General features: G+C 32.9%; 1 long non-coding RNA gene across 2 annotated transcripts in view; it reads left to right on the plus strand.

The window, feature by feature from the left end:
- LOC118682577 (uncharacterized) overlaps window positions 1-7,123 on the plus strand; it is a 76,066-nt gene extending 68,943 nt beyond the window's left edge. For both annotated transcript variants that reach the window (XR_011396756.1, XR_011396757.1), the window contains one exon: window positions 6,223-7,123. This is a non-coding gene — a long non-coding RNA (uncharacterized lncRNA). The remainder of the gene's footprint in view (window positions 1-6,222) is intronic.
- The last annotated feature ends 11,988 nt before the right edge of the window (window positions 7,124-19,111 follow it).

Here is a 19,111-nt window from a genome sequence, read left to right on the forward strand (position 1 = left end):
AGGCCTAATAACAGCAACAAATTGGTGGAGGCAAAACTGTGTTGTTGTAAAATGCTTTGTACATATGTATGGCTTTTGATGACGTCAGCAGGGTAAATGGCCTCCGAATCTCAGTATTTTTTATGACGAAGGGAATAAAGGCAAACCAGCAACCGAGCCCAAAAGGGCTGGATAAATATGTGAACGAAAGACAAGTATGGAATGTTATGGGAAAAATAAATTTAAGGAAGGAAAAGAAAAATTGAAAGAAGTACAAAATGGCTATAAAAGTGAACGAAGCGAAAGTACGACAGTTCTGTTTTGAGAGTAGTGCACGGCTATGCATATGGGTATCTAAATCAGTATTTATAATTCGTATTTAAAATTTCTGAGTTGAAAAAGAAATTATTGTAGCTTCATAATATCACTGGCGATAACCCTGGGAGAGGACGGCCTTCTTGAAAAAATTTGCACAAATTAAATTAAGATAACCAGTCAACATTATTTTGTTATTAATAATGTTTTTAATTATCAGATCCAGAATATATAATAATAGAATATATAAGTAATACTAACCTAATTTTTTTGGAAATTTTTATATAATTTGAAATTTTAATCAAAATTTAAAGTGTAATCGTAGCAATGAGTGTGTGATTGCATGTGCTTACATACATATATCACTACCAATCAATTTTAGTTCGTACGAATTTACAAATTTAGTAAATCCACATACAAAGTGTCTGCCAAACTAGGACGCGAGATGAATGCGGATGCCCAACGTAAATACAAAATGTGACGAAAATAAAATTAAAATAAAAAGGCGCGATGAAAATGAAATTGAACAAAAACAAATAAAAAAAAAATTAATCAGAGAAATTACTAAAACACCAATAAAGATATATACATAAATGATCAGCATAATGTCTGTCTGTCCATCCGTCCGTCCGTCTGTATATACTCGAACTAGTCTCTCAGTTTTTGAGATATCGATCTTAAATTTTCATATGACCGTTTCTCACCAAGAAGCTGATCATTTGTCGGAATGTCCGATATCGGACCACTATAGCATATTATGCTATCGAAATCAAGTGCTTGCATGGACAACTTTTTCATTTGACGAGATATCTTCACGAAATTTGGGTCGGATAATTATCTAAGGCAATAATAGAATTTCCGAAGAAATTGTTCAGATTGAATAACTATAGCATATTGCTGTTACAGAAGCTGAACGATCGGTATCAAGTTTTTGTAAGGAACATTTTGTATTTGTGAAGGGTTTTATAGCTTCGGTGCAACCGAAGTTTACGTTTTATCTTGTTTTAGTAATATTTTTCACTGAGTGAAATAAAATAAGTATCAATGCCTTCAGTAAATAAATTAAGTAATATTAAATTTTTTATCAATAAAATATTTTAAGACAACTAATTCTTACAAAATAAGCCTTTTAACTCACTTGAAAATAATTTTTTGTGTGATGAACTAAAATCAGAAATAGCGTTATATCTGTTCTAAATGTATCTTACTGATGCTGATAGACTGTGTTGTTCAAAACTTTTGTTATTTCTTATATTTAGTAAACATATACATAGTACTATAAATTATTTCCTTAAAGAACAAGCTAAATCTTGTCTGCACACGAGAGCACTCGTAAAAAATAAAAGTGAAAAATTAGAAAAGCAAAAAAGATGAGATAAATATGTGTCTATATGTAATATAAGCGTATAATACAATAGCTATGACGACAAATGACGACGTTGTGCTTGAAAGCAGCGTATGTTTGAAATACCGTTAGTCACGTATATTGATGCAGTTGATAGATAGCACAATTGCACATATATATGGAGCTAACTGGTATTACGTTCGAAAGGTCTATTTTAATCGTCTTTAGTGAACTCCTAAAAGGAAAAACTTATTGAAAATCATTCTTTGGAAAATTGAATATGATAAAAATATCACTCATACGTCACGGTTCACCACTTGAAATAGTATTGGGACGGCGATGCGTATGCGCAACTTTTTTAATATTGTACATACTCGCTGGCAGTAAATATATATCACTCATACGTCAGGTGTGTCCTACACATTTCGTTTCGAGACAGTTTGATTTCTAGGGATAAAAATCAATATGATCGCTAGGTGGGTAGAAACGGCAGAGAGAGCTGCGGAGGGTTAGCATGATGGGAAACTGTAAATGTAGCTGTGCTGTGGCCTTGCGCAGCCCTTACGAAAATGTTGGCGCGCTTTGGCATTCAATGTTTAACAAGTCTCGGAGCTGTTAAAAGGGTGTAGATGGCGAGAGTGGGGGATAGTAACCAAAATATTAATATATAATTTTTGAAAGTGTTATATATAATATTAATATGTTTATATATATTGCAATATATTGCACATCATATTTTCTGTGATATGTATGTGTGTATGTGTGCTTGCGCTTGTATGCGCTGTTATTTATATATACTATGCGTTGGTAAATTGCCAAGTGTGACGTCATATGTAAAGGAGTTTTTGTTGTATTGAAAATTTTATAATTTAAAGGCATTTAAGATGTGAAGGAGCGATTGAAAATGTTTTGTTAGTAAAAATAAAATAAATAATTGCATATAAAATGAATAATTTAAATAAAAAAAAAATTTAAATGCTAATATAACTCCCACAGGTATATGTTTGTAAGAAAAATATTTTAAATATGAAAATTTAAAATATAAATATAAAAAGTGCTGGAGCTCGAGAATAAGGAGAAAAATTATTTTAGATTTTATTTATTTTAAATTTTAGATTTTCTTCTTCAACAAGTTTATTTGTTAATAGCAACAAATGTCCAAATGGATTAGGTATGGATTGACGTGTTGATCCTTTTAATAAGAACACATTTTTTTACTTCACTAAAATAATATTTTTAAAGTATATATTTTGACAAAATGTGTATAAAAATTATTTTATGTATATGGTTTTAATTTTTTACAAAACCAAGTTGAAAAATATTTTTTTTTAGGAAATACGAAAATATTAAAAAAAATTTTTTTAACAAAGTTATTACAATTAAGTTTTCGTATATAAAAAACAAAATAATTATTTATATTGAGTTTTTAAAACCCATTTTTATTCGAATGCAAAGAAATTATAAACAATATAAATAAATCTATTTGGATTTGCTAAAATTGAAGAAAATTAAAAGCAAAGCTTTAAAAAATGTAGATATAAATTCTAAAATTGAGTTTTTAAGATGTAAGGTACCATAACATTTTTATATGTACATGTTAATCTTAGGCTCATACTTACAATTAAAGATTATAACTATAAAATAAAGTGAAATAAATAGAATGAAATACAATGTTTTTGTTAAAATACCTTAATTCCATTGAAGATACTTCCATTTACATAGTCAGCACGGACGAAATAATATTTTTTCGTTGATTTGTAAGGCCTAAAACCTCCAAAGGATTTGCTTAGGTAAGTGCCTTTAATTTTTTTTATTTTAACATTTTATTATAAATCAATCTTGTTAATTTTTACACACTTAAAATCTATATGCATATGCATGTATGATGTGCACATGAACTTTGATTTATTAGTAGCATGTCATTAAAAATATTATATGTATAAATAATTAAAACTCCTGGAGAATATGCTAAAGTTAAATTAAAAAAAAAATTTTTTTAATTTTTTCACTTCAACACGCACTTTACAAATGTTTCAGCTCTTTAGATGTTGCACGTGCACAGCAACTTGAAGAATCCTGCGTGGGTGTGTAAACATAAACAAATCGTCCACACTTCGTACGAGGCTTGTGCTGTTTGCGAAAATTAAAGCGTGTTTTTAAATTTTGATGCAAGGCACCTAAATTTTACAAAACTAAAACACACAAGTTGTTGATTTTTCCGTTTTGATTTAAACTTTCACTTCAACTCTTTACCGTTATACAAAATACATACATACACCACTGTCAATGGCTTCAAAGACCGTAAGCGATAGTGTTACGAGGAGCAAATTTCGACTGTTTGGCTTGAGGACGACTATTCAACTGAATTCAGAAATGTGCTGCAATACAAACTTCACTTCTACCATAACCAGCCAAAAGCAGAAAAAACGCTAGTAACACCAAGCGAAATCTGTATGGGAAATCAACGGCTGACGAACGCGTCAACGCTGCTGTACATATGCATGCGTGAGTGTGTGTGTGGCATGAATGGGGAGCAAGCAAGGCTCTCAACGAGCTGGCGTCGCTGCTGCTGCCATTAATGGTCCTGCGCAGCTGCTGCGTCGCTATGTGCTGTTGCTAGTTGGTGATGGACGCTAGCAGCCAGCATATAGATATATTTTTATTATAAATCCACACATATGTATGAGTGTATATGTGGCACAGCTACACATGTTGATTTCCTCAATGAATTCGCAATTGCTGTACATGTGGAAGGTCCTCCAAATGGCAGCTGCGTGCGCTGCATACAAATTCTCATTGATGTGTTAGTCTGCGCTGTAGAAGCATATTCTCACACGCATACAGTATAGTATATGCAGCCTCATGTGTCTTGCAATGTTGCTGTCACTGCTGCCATTGTCTTCAATGCTGCTGCGCCGCTCTGCCAGTATATGTATCGTGTGAATGAATGCCAATGGTGACGTCACAACTTGTGTGCTTTCCCTTTGCTTGGTATTTGAATAAAAGCTCGTTCTTAAGAGTATTTGCATTGAATTCGGAATTTCGGAGTGCAAGCAAGCCGAGCTATTCTCGTTTAAGGTTTTCTAGGTCAATGTGTTAATAGCAACCGTTAAATGCGGCAGTATGAGTGTGAGAGTTAAATTCAATTTCTTTCACTTAAGTCGTCATCAACTGACTTTAAAGCGCCGAAACATAAATATATACAATGTAAAGCAAGCGTGTGAACGTTTATGCTAATGTGACCTTGTCACTTATAATATTTGGAAAACAACAAATTGCATACAAAATATTGAAATTTTAATTTGAAAAAATTGTTTTGAGAGCAGTTTGAAATGTAGATTCACTGAAAAATTAAAATTCAACAAGTGGTTCACAAAAATCGATCACATATTAATTAATATATTATATAAATAAATAACTATATACAAATATGGTGAAACAAAATCAAGAAAACAAGTTAAAGTTAACAGCACCGAAACTATAATACCCTTCACAAATCAAAAGGTTTCCATACAAGAACTTCATTTTGATCGGTCAGTTTGTATAACAGTTATATGATATATAACTTTGGTAAAATTTCGTGAAGATATTACGTCAAATAAAAAAGTTTTCTATACTGTTGAGGGTATAAAAATAATATGTGGAATCCTTTTGCATTTATCAAACATTCTGAACTGCTGAAAGATTGCGAAGTAAATTTTTGTCTTCTTGATTTGGCCTTACCAAAATAGTGCACTTCCTATTTAATCATAAGCGTAAAATATAAACAGTTGAGAATCAGTAAAGTAAATGTTCAAGCCGTCAAAAAGTTCTCAAGATGATATTTAAGATTACTCTTTATTTCGAAATTGGGGATTCCCATTTGAAAAGTATAGGTTTCTAAAGTTAATACATATAATTTTTGTCAAACTGAAAATGATGAAGGATGCATATTTTAAATGTTTTAGGTATAATAAGAACAATATCAAACCATGTTTATTAATTTTTATATTAACCCAATGGAAAAATATGCTCAGTCTAAATTCCTAAGCGCTAGCGTATACGAATATATATTACGTATATCTAGAATATGAAATTTAATCATAAATACGGTATTAGCAATAACTCAACTATAACTTTCTCCAAATTGTAAAAAATACTTTGAAAATTTTGTATCGATGTTTAAACAAATGGATAAATGCTTGGCCAAGCTTTTCAATTTATTTTCGCTACCTGCTATTATGTCATTCTAGAAATAGATAGTCGGGCAAATTTTAAGTTCTATCGATTTATTGAATAATAGCCGGTTCGGTGTTTTGATAATTTCTGCCGAGCGGTAGGAATTATAAACAATTGAATCGAACCCAAGTCTTGCGGATTGGTTTTATAGTGCTCACCTCTAACTACAAAACTACGGCAAGCGCCGCTTAAGTTGAACTTGGAATAAAGCATAACAGCTTCCAAGCCTTCTTTATATTGACATTAATGTTTACGTCACGCTTGCGATTAGTGTAATTGTCTTTCCTTTTGGTCATGTACATAAAAAATCAACAACAATAATACACACGCATCATAAGTGAAATAATTTCGTCTCTTCCTTTCAGCTTCCGCTTCTGAGCAATTGCTTTCTTCAAACGGTAAAATTGTTGACCGCACAGGACCGAACTAAGAATTTAGCCAGAGAGAAGAAGCCTCTTCCTGACCATCAATTCTGGTTTGGCCAACGTTTGCGTCGGCGCACCGCTATTCGACCACGACAATTTTTGCTTGACGCCTTCAGACATGGATCGATTTTGTTGTTCATGGAAACTCGGTTATTGAAGTTTTTATTGCGTTAATTCGTGTGGCACCCATACATCAAAATAATTTTTGTATCCAGCTTTATTTAAATGGTTCCAAACGGTCTTTTGTAATATGTTTAGCTTGTGGGCCATCGAAACCGTGCTAACTTGACGGTCGGACTCGACGATTTCTATTATTTTATTATTACTTATATTTTCTAGAATTGGACCGCAAATACTATTCACATTTTCAGCCGATTTCCTTATGTTTTTGAATTAATTGGAGAAAAATTAAAATGTGCCATATTTTCCCTTTGCTCGTGCCCATCTTTTATGCCTGCTCAAACAATACTAAGTCAAGCAATCACACAACATCTGAGAAGAGTTTTTAATATGAAATCTTTCTGACGACATATGGCGTTATCCAATCGCACTTAAGCGACGCGAGGTCCACCTTTTAAGATCCAAATGTATTTTTTGCTATTTCATAAAATATTATAATGTATATAAAGAAAGTAATCCCTCGAAGTTGACTTGGTATATATAGTATATGAAGTGGTACTTATATATTATCTTTTTTAGGAAGCTTTTGCTGAGTACCGTGTCTGATTAGTCGAGTACCATTAGAGAATTTTTAAAATATATTTTTGAACATACGATAATCTTTTTGTATATAACTTATAAGAGATTTAGTAACTATCGGAGCTTTCGTGGACTGCTTCGCATTTCCAATGTTGAATAAACATAGAAATTTTTTTTGGATGTAGATTTGGTTTGTTTGATTTCGGTTTCCATGTCATTTAAGAGAAGTCTTTAATATAATACACATATTGAAATTACTTTTCAAAATATAAGATAGGATAGGATATAAACTTCCTCTGTTTAAAAAAGTGTATACGTATATATAGAGATTCAGAAGATATTCACATACCTATATATGTTTATATCCACTGAGTGCGAATGTACGTCATAAATTTGGTGCTAGTTCAACAACCTCGACTAGGTTGACGAACTTTTGACCCAACTTAAAGCATGCAAAAGCTCTTTCGACAACAATTTTTTGCCATCCATCCACGATTCGTAGCACGACTGCCATGCTTTGACGAAAGTTTTCGTTCCGTAAACGCTCTGTTGAATATGAGATATTCGGCATATATATTGTATAATATAGATATATATATCCTTATACATATGCGTATACCTATGAATACATGGATGTTTGTGTGTATGCCTTGAATAATTTCGCGCTTGACGCACCACGGTAGCCGTTTTCCGAAGTTTACACTTGCTGCCAGCTGTTGTTAGCAGCAGTGCTGCTGGCGTCATTTGGCGGCGTCATCACTGCTAATTCAAAGAGTCCTACATTTATTTAGCTATTGCTGTTGTTGCAGCGAGCCGAAGTGCAAAGCGACGAACGCCGAACGTTAAACTCCGAATGTGTGTCTCTGTGTCGCAGCACTTCGGCTTCGTGTTCGTGAGCAGTTGTGTTGACCTTCGATTCTATTTTTAGATTGCACTAAATATAACCCGGGGTCAGTACATGGGTACAGAAAAGGCAGCCACCCAAAAAATCCGCCCAATCGCCTGCAAACCAACACCCAACAATTTTGGGAGAATTTGCTTTTCAGCTGTTGGATAGTTGATGATTTTTCCTTGCCATATTTGTTGGCGAATAGGATGGTTGGGATTTAATGTTCTTTGTTTTCATATATTTGCATTATTTTTGTGTGTCGTGACAAAAGTTTTGCACTTTAATTTTATTCAAATAGTTTTATTGATTATAATTTGATTTGAAATTCAAGTATTAATTTCTTAATTAAGAAAAATATAATCACTTAATTTATGAGAACATACTCATCTAGTACCCTGAAGATTGTTGAAAAGCTCTGATTAATTACTATTGTTTACCGCATTGTTGTAAGAGATTTTCACATGATCTCCTTTGATGTGGAAAAACACGGTTCAATGGCGTGAGTTGGAATATAATAGAGTGTTATTTGTAACGTTCTTGCTTTAAACTTTATCCTCTATCCGTCTGCAGAGGGGCGCTCAGAAACTTTACACATCATTCATGATTTTGAATATAAATCTGCCTCTAAAATTGTTACTTAAATGTTTGATATAGTTAATGTAATTTTATCATATTCCCTATTATAACGTGACAAAAATACGTACTTTTGTGACCACATTCTTTTCTGCTTATAATAATAATAATAGTAATAAAAAACCCGCGTTAGTCTGTAAATCTATCGGCTCCATTTAATAATAAGTATTAAATATCCACAAGAAGAGAGTTCCCGTAGTCAGCGGGATCAGCCTTCTTAACATTGCATATAAGATTTTGTTGGTAGTATATTATGTGAAAGACTCCATCACCCTTCTGCCGATTTCAAAGCCGCTTTCGACAGCACTGACAGAATCTGCCTATTCGACGTCATTTCTAAAAAGCAACGAAAGAGGTTGGTCTTGTTTTGAATGAGGGCAAGACGGAGGCCACACACAAAGATTCCTCCATCTTGGCAATACGTCACTGTTGGCAGCTATAAATTTGAAAAAGTGAATGCCTTTGTATATCTTGGAACCAGCATTCTAAGCCTGCAAGCCTGCAGATCAATCGCAAAATAACTCTTCTCAACAGTTAGGGATCGGTAGGCAATTGTGAAGCAGATGCCGCTCTCGACGAAGAAAAACAAAGAATTTATTTCATAAAATTATTTTATTATGCTACCAACCTATCTATTTATATATACCTTGATCGTCCAATGTTAAACTAGGGTAATTTGAAAAAGTATGATCCTACCAATTATATCGAGATTTTCAAATTAATTATCAGGTTTATTTGTTTTCCTTTGCCCATAACTCCTCAGTCCTTGAATTATAATTTAAAAGTGCTTTAAATTCAAATCAGAGTTCTATTTCCGTAGAACAACATTAGAATTGAGTGAATAAATGCCGAGGGTCATTTCGGTGCAAAAACAAACACCAAAATGTATACCGAACTTGGAATCACTGAGTGCACCTGCACTTGAGAAATTCGAAAGCGGCCTTTGGAATATAAGCACGGCGAGCGCACAAATGCCGCACGCCGAAGTTGTTTACGGAGCAACAGAGCAGCTGTATGACGCTGATGCGGACCGACGACAGCAAAGCTGCAACATAATGGTATACCTACGTGCATTATATCTATGAATGTGTGAGGATGTGTGTGTAATTGTATATAGGTTTGCATATAGGTACATATAGAGCAACATATACATATATGTATTAATCTACTGTTATATACCAAATATATACAGTATATAATGCGTTTTGTATGTGTATGTGTAAGCAAATGCATGGATGGCTCCGCTTCTACTTTTGCGTAGTTGATGGCATTGAGCCACTTGCGCCACTTAAGTTTTAACTAAACTTTCAACGGCTGTTGCTGTGTGCGACCGTTGCAGCATCGCTGTTGCTGTTACCGATTGCTTTGCTATTGCTGTTGTTGTTGCTATTGCAATTGTTGCCGCTGATGACGTTAACAACGTTGTTTTTGTTGATTGTCGTTTCATACCATGTTGGTTTGCTTGTTGATAGAACACCAAGTTGCCGCCTTTGCAGACTGACACTGATTGCCCCGCTGTTCGCTGTCGTTGCTCTGATCTGTGTGATTTTCTCAATGGCGGTTTGTAGCGGCTGCTTTTGGCTGCAAAGCGTTCAACGTTTTCATTCAAGAAAATTTCGCACTTCTATATGTAAGTGCGGCGCGTTGGTTAATACGGTACAGGGGAGGGTGAGCGGGAGCGATGGTAGCGGCAGTGATGGCGACGGCATTGGTGACAGCAGTGGCCATGTGGCTGCTGACATTTTGCCACATGGCATCATTGGCTGCCATTTGGCGCAAGATTTTTTTCAGCTATTTTAGTTTCGCATCGATTCGCCATCAGCGTGCAAATTGAGGTCAATCTATTTTTACGTTGCTTATGTTAATATTTGTTGTTGTTATTTTAGTTGTTGTCGTTGCAAATGCATGCTGACGTTGATGATTTACTTTATGCTCTACCACCATTACTCTCCCCGCGTCCCTAACTTTATGTCATTACAGTAACACTTCGTCTTTTCCCCTCAAAACGTTGCACCCCACTTGCGCTCCTCTTCGGGCGGCACTTCTGCCGCAGCCTTTAACGTTATGCGAATATACATGTGTAGATATGCATATCCGTGTTGCTGTTGGCAAACGTTGCAAGCATAAAACGCTGTCACCTGCATTCCTGTCTATGTTACCGGACGTGACTGCTGTTGCCGCTGCTGTTTTTGTTAACATTTTCTGTTTTGTTTTCTGTTATGTTGATGTTCGTTTCCACTGTTCTGTTAGTAATGCTGTTAGCGATATTTTGAGCCATACTATTTATATACATGCTCTTTTAGTTGTTGTGGACTTTAAAGCCGCCGACGTTTTCGCTGCCGCAGCTCTTGTCTGTATACTGCTTTTAATTCATAGTTTTTGTTATTTTCCTTATGCTGTACATAATATGTATGTATATACGTACATATGTTAATATCTATGTATCTATGTTTGTATGTATATAGAGTTAATATTCGATGACGCAGGAACGGCACGGTTTCTACACCAAATAATTTCATTCTTACATATAGCTACCATTACTGTATATATTCTTGTGGTTTTTATTGTTGTTAATTTTTCACAATTGTGACGTCAAAGATTCTGCAACACTGAATTTGTCCTTTGTTTAAAGTGGTGAGATATGTATATAAAAAAATTCTTGAACTTTAAAGCCACCAAAAATTCGATGAAAGCCCCTTAGATATATATTTTTTAGCATTTTTAAAAATCATGCAACCTATACTACTAATATAATACATAACGTTTAAGTAACTAAATACAACAAAAAAAAAAAAAAAAATTTTCCCAACCTAAATTGGTGTTATATTATTAGAACAATTTTCTCCGTAATTTTAATGAAAATGAATTATATATATATAGGATAATTATAAATCTCCCAATACTTGCACAATATTCGAACAGAAGCCTTTTAAAATGGGACAAAGTGAAAGAAAATAGTAATATAATAAAGTGAAACCTATGGGAAAAGAAAGATAAAATAACAAAACAACCAGCTGCTGCTACGAAATGGCAGGAAAATACAAAAGGAGTTTTAAATCGTTTAGAGGGGTGTTTTTTTAAAGTTTTTTTTAAAAAAAAAATCAGAAAGTAGAGATTTAAGTGAAAAAATGCCTACAGACTTTTTCAAAGAATCTAATATTTTGACTTGAGAACTTTCGATTGAAAATTAGAGTTTTTTCCGATAATAAGTGAAGAAATAAATATATGAAATTTAGAAAATACAGGTTACTTAAAATATAAAAAGGTTAGATTCCACACAATTTCTCTAATTTTTTTTTGGAAAAGATTAAAATACAAAACTTAAACCTTGGTTATTTTCATTTTGTTATGTTTTGTGTAGTTATGTGAAATAGATGTTGATACAAGAGTTGTGAATCTTTTTATTACCTATACCTTTGCCATACAACTTTTTTCAAAGGAACTCGTATTTTTTTGCTAAATTATGTTTTATTTTATTTTTGTTAATTTATAATTTGTTTTCTCGTTTAAAAAATTAATTAGTCGGAATTTAAATCTCTGTTTAAACTTTTCTTTACCTCCATACATCAATCCGCCTTACCTTAAAAATTATTATTAACTTGTCCTTAACAAACCGCATATTTTAGTTATTTTCGCAATAATTTAATTAGCACACGATTTTTCTAACCAAGCCAAGAAGAAAACTTATGAGGAAAGCGATTAAATGAGAAGGTTTAAAGGTCGTATATTTTTCGTTATGATAAATAAAGCAATTTTACATTGAAAGCTAAAAATAAGAGCCGTCACAGCTAAAGCCAGCGTTAGCAGCAGCAACATTGTCGCCGTCGCCATTCACCTTCGTACACACACACACACACACAATTATACAAAGCCAAGCCAAGCCAAGCCATAACAGGCTAAACGTTGTAGAAGCGTTGAGCTGGTGACTGGTGGGTGTCATTGCTGCATCTTGCTTTTGCAGAATATCGTAGTGCACTCGTTTCTCACATCCGAGACACAAAGCCTGTGTTTTTGGGTGAATGGTTGCTGGTTGGTGGTCGGTGGTCGGTGGTTGGCACATAGACAAATGTAATTTCATTCACAAATTGCAATTCATATTGTTAGCGTTGATGTTGGTTAGTTTGTTGTTGTGCTATGGTGATTTTGTTGAATGGCCGCGACAATAAAATTCAAAAGGAAATTAAAGAGATTTTCCAGCAACGAGCAGTGTGGCGATGCTAACAAATCGATATAAAGCTGAGGACTGAAAATTTGGAGGATTCATTTTATTGGTATTATTTGTATTATAGCGACGTACTTAGCATACACGTGGTCCTAGAACTCCTCTTAGTTTCTATTCCAGAGATCTTTTCCAGTCGATAATTACGGATCTATAATAGTAATTCATCGATCCATACTTTTTTGTGTTTTAACATTAACTAACCACTTAACGTACATCTTTGCATGAAACTTAAACAGGAATAAGCAAACTTATATCTTGAAATTAGGTAAGTAGGTTACCCTTGTCTGACGACGCACCTAGGCTTTTAGGAGGTCCATGGTGAAACCAACGGGACTAAAATCCCCTAACTCTATTTTGTCCTCTCTGAACCACCCTGTACTACTGATGAAGTTCATCAATTTAAAAAGTTGTATGTGTACAAGATTAGAGACATCGCCAAGAAATCCTTGACCGATAGTAGTGATTATTTTCCTATACAAAGTATTGCCTTCGCACAGAAGATGTTCTATAGTCTTTCATTTCTTTTGAACCGACCCATATTCCGTTCATGACACGTTTATCTGCTTTTTGAGCAAGTGAAGAATTGTCTCCACCGAGATTCAGCTATATTATAACATGATTGTTGATAAAATATCCACAAGTAGCAAGAGGCATATATAAGTAGTTCATCTGCCTCACAGTTGCCAAGAATATCACGATGTCCTGCAAACCATTGAAGGTTTATCATAAAGATAGATCCACTATGTTATCAAGGCATTCTTTTACTATCTGCAATTAAACTCTAATTTCAACGCCGCTTGGTTATCAGTATATATAAATATACAATATGTATTTCTTGTTTTAAGGCTTTCTTGCTACGTCCTCCGCTTGGAAGACGCTACAGTGGTCTGGTAGTTGGAAGACGATTATGGGATCTAATTACCATCGATTACCATTAACTCTTGCTATAGTATGTAGAAAGAAGAAATCTGAAAAAATGCCAATATAAATCACCTTGAAAACTGAGTCATTTAACGCACAGGGATTTAGTAAATTCACGACGAACGTACAAATTAATTTAAATCTACCAAACCATTTAAATTTTAATAAGCGTCATTGTCAATTTATTTTTGTTCCATTTTACGAGTAAGTAATGTAAGCTCATATGAAAAGCAAAGTCTTGTAATAGCATCCAGAGGAAATATACCGACAACTATAAATCAGAAGCCTTCCACAATAGGGGTGTTAATATCCAACAAAATGAGTTTTTCTGGTTTCACAAAGAACTGTCTAAATCGATACAAATGTGATCCCTCCTTAGAACCTAACCCTGATTTAGGGCTCCTACAAGAGTTTTATTTATCCCTGATTCTATAGTGTTTTCTTTACTTAGAAAAATGTTGCATTATTCTGCTTTGCGTGTTCTTTTTTCACAACGTTGCCTTGTAACCTGAAAGAAGTGCAACATTTTCTGCCCTTCTCAAAACGTAAATGATCAGTGTTGTTAAGCTCAACAATAAATATTGCAAATAAGTTGGTTGGCATTTTTTTGTTCTTTTGTCATTTAAAAAGTGGAACATTTATATAAAGTTGCCACATAATGATGCAACATTTTCATCGAGAAAAGAAAACGCCATTAATATTTCGCTAAATTCCATCTACAAAAGATCAATGATAATTCATACCAAGCTCACTTTTTATACCCTGAACAGGGTGTATTATGTTTGCCACTAAACGGAGTAGTCCATCAGTGTTTGAGACATCACTCTGAAATTTCGCACACGTCTTTTTCTTCCCAAGAAGCTGCTTATTTGTCGGCACCGCCGATATCAGATCACTGTATCATATATATATATATATAGATATTTTCGCAAAATTTAACAAAGACTATTATCCAAAGTAGGGCTACAATATCTGAACAAATTCTTCAGATCGGGCTACTATAGCATATAGCTGTCATACAAATCGAGCGATCAAAATCGAGTTCCTGTATAGGAACCTTTTTATCTGTGTTGGGTATTCTAGCTTCGGTGCATCTGAAGTAAATATTTTTTCTTGTTTTCTTTTAAATTGAAATTTACCAATCAATATTCATGGCAGAAATTTACATTTAAAAGTATTTGTATATGTTAGTTATACATATCCATATATGAAAAAATTTAATGCTGAGTATCCCAAAATATTTGCATCTGCAAGCGCTCCACTATTTTCACTGAACCATAAGTTGCTTAAGTGTACTGGCATTTTGTTGGCCTTAACCCCAAACGTGAGTCAATTAAACGGCTGATGACGTCAAAACGATGACGTCACAACTGCAACGCCGTGCAAGAAACTTTTCCATTGAAGTGAACTAGGTCAAATGATTTTCAATACAAACAACACTCTCCTCCTTCGCAGGAGCGCAGAGTGCAAACAGGCAATTGACGTTTAAATGCTCTCCACTCACTTTTCTCCCCACTTCATCATAGTGGGAAGCTAATAACACGGTCATAGATGCAATGTATGTCAAATTTTATTTAAGAATCTATTAGAAAAAGTAAGTAAATATAATATTATAAATCATTATTTTAAACCTTAAAACTTTGATTTCCTTTCTATTTAAAAAACATCTACTTTCTGATAGAGAACGCTTGTGTGGAATGCATGTACATACATATGTATGTACTATGTACATAACATTAACATTTATAAGATCTGTATAAACACTAAAGTATTTACATAAATACATACATACATATACCACATAGGCGTATATATATTTAAAAGTACTTGCGTTTTACATACATATGTTTAGTGTATGTATTCCTCTTGTGCAAGTGGTTTCGTTGTTTATTTAAACAATCTGTATTTATAGCTAAAACATACATACACCCATACATGTATTTAAATGTGTGATACATTACCGCCTACGCATGAACATTTTTCGGTGAAAAAATTAGAAAACATTTTTTACGAATCTAGCGTAATAAAATAGGCTGCGCCCGACTTAAGTAAGTCTAAAAGATAAGAGAAAACTATTTTTATTTATACTTTATTTATTTGGGACCCATTTATTTAAGTTATGATTATATTGCTCTTCGAGCGTTTTGGTTATTCGACGAAAAAAGCAATTGAATTTCTAAACCAGAATACTCTCTTAAAGCAAGCTGTGTTCCGTTGATTTAAATATTTGTTTATATTCTTATGTTACCTCAATACTTAGTTATTTGTGAGACCCTTTAAGGAAAGTTAAAAACTGTATGTGATTTCCATATGTGTACAGGTTTTTGAAAACTTATTTTCAAAATTCTTGCATTTGAAAATTAAAATTTTTGTTATTAAAAATGTTGAATAGTAAAACTTACTAAATTATTAAAATATAATATTTTAAACAAAAAGTAGCCAAAGATTCGATAGAAATTAACAAAAACGTAGATAACTAAATGAGCTATATAAATCATGTTTTCGGTATCTTGATATTGTTTTAAATATATCAATATATAATATATATTGTAATATTTATAATTATATTTATTTTTTTTTATTCAATCGTGTCCATATACACATATGTTATTTTTATTCATTTAAGTAAATATGTCACCCCATTTTGAATGGAATAGAATTTGTGCCCACCTGCGCAGCAATTAGTTTGTGGCTCAAGAAAGGTACTACATATATACACTCTTACGTTCATATATAATATTTTTTATTTCTACGAGAACTGTGCAATATAATATGCATTAGATACTAATGAGCTGCTACAAATTGGCCAGCAACAGCTAGAAGGCATTGAAGACTGGCAAAAATTTTAGCTTTCGCTGAAGATCGTTTGTTTATTCTACTTACATATGTACATACGCATGCACTTGATGTCAAATCACTCCACATTTCTATTGTTAATGAGAGGAATATATAATACATACTTTTAAGGTTTGAGATGACTGCAGCACTTCATATATTTACATTTTTAGGCATACATAAGCATTGTTATATTTATATGCTTCTATACCCATTTTGTATATAGAATACTAAGAGCACTAAGGTGTGTTTCACTTCTCTACAGTAACTTAGAACACCAAAGTGATATCTCTAAATTTGTAGTCTTTTTTATTAACTTTATTTTCCAAAATTTTCCAAATTTTAATAACTATATTGGCAAGGACGTGCAAAATTCAGTCAAATAACTTGTCAAATGGTTTTTCTTTGGACTTTATTCAGTAGGAAAAAACAGTCCATTGCATAGTGGAAGCCTTTAGAATCACTATCGGTTCATTTTCCAATACGTTTATTTTATATCTCTGTATTACCCTAATAGTTTTTAGTTATACTTACAAATTTCTGCTTCTATAGAGGGTCTACATATTTCGAAAGGGTTTGTTTACAATCCTGAAATCCTGAAGATTAATTTGAGGAATATTTCCGGCTTAACAGGTTACGGTTTTGCGTGTGGATCCACCCCTTTATTGGGACAAACTTTTCGTGTCCGAATCATATCATGAAATGGATCCATGAAATCAACTATCTGATAAACCAACGACAATTGGCTCGTTATTGAAAAAACGAGGCTGGCAATTGTGAGAAATGTCTCAAAACTATATAGTTCTATTCAGAATCTAAATGACGTAGTATTATCAAACAAATCAAGTCAAAATAATGGCAATTTCATTAATGTTTAAGAAAAATTAAGGGGTTATATCCGTTTCGTAGTAAAAAAACGAGTTGTTTTAATTTTTTAAAAAGATATTTTATTTAATGAATAAATAAAAAATATAGAACTTAATGTACTTTAATAATCGGTGATTCATTTTGAACTGACTGAACTTAAGGAAGACTTCTGAATAAAGAAAAAGGAGGAAGAATTTTCCTACTTAAATTATCTCAAATCCCAAAAACCAAATAAAATTTATAACTACTATACATAGGTGAATAGAGGTAATGGTCAAAAGACTGGTTAAACTATTAATTTTTGACAAATTGGCGGCTTCCTCACTAAGTAATTTTTTCTGAAATAATTTACCCTTCAGAGTGAATTAAAAAATCGAAATTGCTATCAAAAATCTAATTCCTTCGATCATTACCTGACAAATATATTCAAGAAGGTCGTGTAAAATTTTTCAAGTTGATGAGTCCAACCATTTTTCTAATCAACCGTTAAAACACCATTTCGGTAAAGACGCTTTTTAAGTTTTAAGAGCCGAATCCACTAAGTTATAAAATTCTTACAAAATGTACTCATATCTTTGAAACTATTTGCTGGATCAAGTGCATTTTCGATGAATATTCTCAAACATATGTACATTTGATATACTTGTATGTATATGCAAAGGAAGATTTAATTTTTGAAGTTCACAAGTGAATATAACTTCTTAACTTGAGAATCCCACGATCTATCCAACGTTCTATGACAACGTTGAAAAATGACCTAACTTCGTCTTCAGATAGATCTTTATGAGATTGATTATGGTAGTGAAAAGTCTTTCAAGTTGAATTCAAAATAAATTTTTTTAAAATCTTGACTTTTTCCAGACTGAATCGATTTAGTCATGACCCCTGTACGTCTAAATGTCTGTATATACGCGAATTAGTCCCTCAGTTTTTGAGACATCGATCAGAAACTTTGAATAGGTGATTTTTTTCTATTCCACTATAGCATATAGTTATCATACAAACTGAACGATCGAAATGAAGTTTTTGTATTAAAAACTTTCTTTTAAATCGATTTTGAACAGGCAGTTTGTATGGCAGTTATATACTTTGTGGTCCGATCAGAAAAAAATGTATCAGATATTGTAGTGTTATCTTCGACAATAATCTGCGCAAAATTTCGTAGAGATATCTCGTCAAATAAAAAAGTTTACTATACAATAACTTGATTTCGGTCAATTTATATATATGCTATAATGGTCCGATATCAGCAGGCATGGCTAAGTCCACTCAGCTAGTCATACTAATAATTTATAAATATATTATACAAATATAGTTTATAGGGTCACCGACATTTCCTCATCGGTGATAGAAACCTCGTGGCAAATTTAATAAACTCTCTTCAGGGTATTAAAAAAATATATTTGCCATAATCTGTGTGCTGTCTATATGCTAACGAGTGTATAGTATATGAAATATATTTTTATACCCGTACATACATAAATATACATTAAATATCTTTGATTGCAGAATTTTAATTTTTTCTTGCCAGTTTTCTTTAATTTAAGTGAAAACACACAAAATAAAATGTTCGATAACTATTTTGGTGTATAAGCTATTTTTAACTGCCGTGCCCAGATACCAAACGCACATACTGTGTGCATCGCGTGGACATCGCATATAACATATTTACATGTATATTTGTTTGTAATAAACATAAGAACATATATGTATATAATTCGCTAAGATACTAGAGACCAAATGCTAACGGTAAAATAGAGAAA

Source organism: Bactrocera oleae, chromosome 5 (genome assembly GCF_042242935.1).
Source record: "Bactrocera oleae isolate idBacOlea1 chromosome 5, idBacOlea1, whole genome shotgun sequence".
NCBI classification, from domain to species: Eukaryota; Metazoa; Arthropoda; class Insecta; order Diptera; family Tephritidae; genus Bactrocera; species Bactrocera oleae.